The following is a 3,518-nucleotide window of genomic DNA, read 5'->3' as shown; positions in this document are numbered from 1 at the left end:
ACAGGGCGGATCGGGGACCTGACTGGAGCACCCTGCACTGTGGCTATTCTCTGGCCCCCAGGGCCCATGGGGTGAAGCTTGTGTTGGAGCAGCCCTGAGGGTGCTCTAACTGACGCCAGGAGCCAGGCAGGCCCCAGAATAGAGGCAGGCCCCATGGCACAGGACGGAGGAGCTGGTGATCAGGCCTGGCAGTGGCGTGAGCACAGGAGCGCAGAGCGGAGGAGAAAAGGCCGGGTTCTCCAATCCCGCTGGGCTTGCAAGGGCTCCCTTGTCATCTGTGCGTCCTCGCTGAGCCCCCGAGGTGCTGCCGATCTGGGTCTTTCTTTCATCCGTGGAAATAAATGTCGCTCACTGCTGGAGACGAAGTGAACTAGCTTCCTTTGGGTGACAGCGGGGTCTAGTGGTCAGAGATAAGGATTGGGGAGGTTCCACCCCCATCACTGGAGTCTAGTGGTTAGAACAGAGGACTAGGCGGCAGACGGCTGGATTCTATCCCCAGCTCAGCCCCCGTCTTGGTCTGTGACCTGGCAGCAGCTCCCCCTGCCTCAGTTTCCCCCAGTGACCGATGGGGATCCCAGAGCAGCGTGAGGCTGTGCCAATGCCCATGGGCAGAGGAAGGGATTTCTTTTCTTCCCAGGTAGGAGTCGGAGAAGCGGGACACATTTGGCCGCAGCCTGAAGAGCTGGGTTCTGTGTCCCAGGCCCGCTGCCATCTGGGGCAGCCTGAGCCAGGCACCGCGCCAGCTCCCGGCTGAGCCCCGGCTCCCCTGGAGCTGGGGGCAGGAGCCGGAAAGCTGCGGTTTCTGATGTTCCAGCAGTGTGAACCCAGCAGGGCCCCTTAATTCGCTCCCTTCCCTCCCAGCTCTCAGCTCCTCGCGCCGGCCAAGAGTCTAAACATTCTGCAAGGAGAGTGGATTTCCCGGGGCTGCTGTCCAGCGGGCCTGGGATCTGCACGGCGTGGAGGCTGGGAGCGAGGGCTCTGGGGTAGGGACCGGTGATCTGCCGGCCAGAATGCTGAGGAGCGGGGGTCAGGGATCTGCAGGCTGGGGATCCACTTTTCACGCACGATGAGACGTCAACCCTGCGTCTCCTGGCTATAGTCCAACTCAGACGCTCCCGTCTGGCCTCCCTAAAAGTCTCCCCTGAGGTTTCCGTTGCTCCGAGGATCCTCCTTCACCTCCTGTCCGAAGCAGCTGTGTTGTGCTGCTCTGCAGTTACCACGCCCCACCCCAGAGGTGGCTGCATGCCAGTGACATGGAAGCGATCCCTGGACACACGGCTTGCAGAGTGCTCTGGCAACTTTCGGCGGGGGGGTCTCTCTGACTTTCTAGGCCCTTGCATGGGCCCCGTCACCATGGAAGGATCTTAAGATACAGGTTGCTCTGGTGTTAGAGAAATGTAAAACGGGAAGGTTATCAGACCGCTGGGAACTAGCAACTCTGATTGTATTGCCATACTCCCTCAGGGGTCCTGAGTCCTGGATTGGGGCCCCCGCGTGCTAGGCGCTGCACAAACACATCACCAGGAGACAGCGCCTGCCCTGAAGAGCTGACCGCGGGGCAGATGCAGCCGGCAGATGAGGAAACCGAAGGGTAGACTGAAATGATTCTGGGCAGCGTGAGCGCCTTAGAACCGTTTACTGTCAAAAAACGCAGTCTCGTTGAAATCTAAACATTTTGCCACGAAATCTTCCAACAGGAAAAAGTCAAACCGGATCGTGTCTGCTTTCTCGGGGCAGTAAAAACGTTTCGTGGCAATGTGAGATCCCTCCGCTTCCTTCCCCTTCAACCTCTGAATAGAGCAGCTGGAATATCCCACTCACATGGGTATGACGACATAGGACGGATTGTATTTAATAGTCTTTTAGAAGGGGCCGATGTTCTCGAAGCAAAGCGTTTCCACCTAATCGGAACAAAGAGAAGCAATCGCCCCCCTGTCAAAAGGATTCGGGGTTTTCGTTCTGCGGGAAATTGAAAATTTCAGCTTTGGGGTGGAAAAAAATTCTCCGCAGAACAGAAATTTCGGTTTCCGACCAGCTCCCATTCTAATTTAGTCAAACTGGCACTGGCGAGCCTATTCTATTCTGCTCTGTCCTATTTTAACTAGCTCTGGTGAGTCTGTTCTAACGAGTGCTGGTGATTCGATTTCATTCTATTCTGATCTTACCCACCTTCATCACCACCTCTGGGCATGTCTCAGTCAGACACTAAGCGACATGGCCAACATCTGTCCCAGCACGTTCATTCTCTCTCCCACCTGTGCTGGGGAGTGGTTTGTTTTGGTAGGGTTGGCTGTTTTGGAGTGTTTTGTTTCAGTGCTGGTGCTGTTCTGTGTCCCTATCAGAGCAGGCCGGCCAGCAGGGCTACCAGCTCTAGGAGTGGAAGGGGGAAGGTTTGGGGTAGGGGTTAGTTCTGGTGGGTGTTCGGTCCAGGTTTCCATGCCCAGGGGGAGTGCTGGGTCAGTACTGTGGCAGAAGGGGGGATCTGAGGGAGGGCAGTGGGGGGCTCTGCAGAGGTCTCTGCTCCCATGTATGGGAGTTGGGTTGGGAGACAATACAATGGGACGTAAAATTTAGTAAGTGAGTGATGATGGTGCATATCAGTGACTGACACCAGCTGGGATCTGGCCCACTGATGCCAATGGAGCTATGGCCCATTGACATCAGCTGGGATCTGGCCCATTGACTCCAATGGAGCTACGGCCCATTGACCCCAGCTGGGATCTGGCCCATTGACTCCAATGGAGCGAAGCCCATTGACACCAGCAGGGATCTGGCCCACTGATGCCAATGGAGCTATGGCCCATTGACATCAGCTGGGATCTGGCCCATTGACTCCAATGGAGCTACGGCCCATTGACCCCAGCTGGGATCTGGCCCATTGACTCCAATGGAGCGAAGCCCATTGACACCAGCAGGGATCTGGCCCACTGATGCCAATGGAGCTACGGCTGACTGACACCAGCTGGGATCTGGCCCATTGACCCCAATGGAGCTACGGCCCATTGACCCCAGCTGGGATCTGGCCCATTGACTCCAATGGCGCGAAGCCCATTGACACCAGCTGGGATCTGGCCCTCAGTCTCTTCTAACTGCTCCGGCCTGGTTCTGTGCTGCCTCAGCCCATCAGTGAGGGGCAAAATTCTACTCCTGGGCATGTTGGCCTGGTCCTTAGTCCTCAGGATGGAGCTGCCTCCAGTAACGCTGCCAGCAACAAAGAGGTTCCCTCTGGCTGGAGGGGAGGAGGCAGGCGGTGGGTCTGAGAGCTGCTTAGATACTACAGCAGTAGATAGATAGACGGGGTGTATGGAGACAGAGACATAGACAGGGTGTATAAGGATCAACAGACAGAGACATAGACGGGGTGTAGGGAGACAGAGACATAGATGGGTGTATAGGGATCAGTAGACAGAGACGTAGACAGGGTGTATGGAGACAGAGACATAGACGGGGTGTATAAGGATCAACAGACAGAGACATAGACGGGGTGTAGGGAGACAGAGACGTAGACGGGGTGTATG

This window comes from Emys orbicularis, chromosome 21 (assembly GCF_028017835.1).
Source record: "Emys orbicularis isolate rEmyOrb1 chromosome 21, rEmyOrb1.hap1, whole genome shotgun sequence".
NCBI lineage: Eukaryota > Metazoa > Chordata > Testudines > Emydidae > Emys > Emys orbicularis.
The sequence above is the reverse complement of the archived record's forward strand: the minus strand, read 5'-3'. Positions refer to the sequence as shown.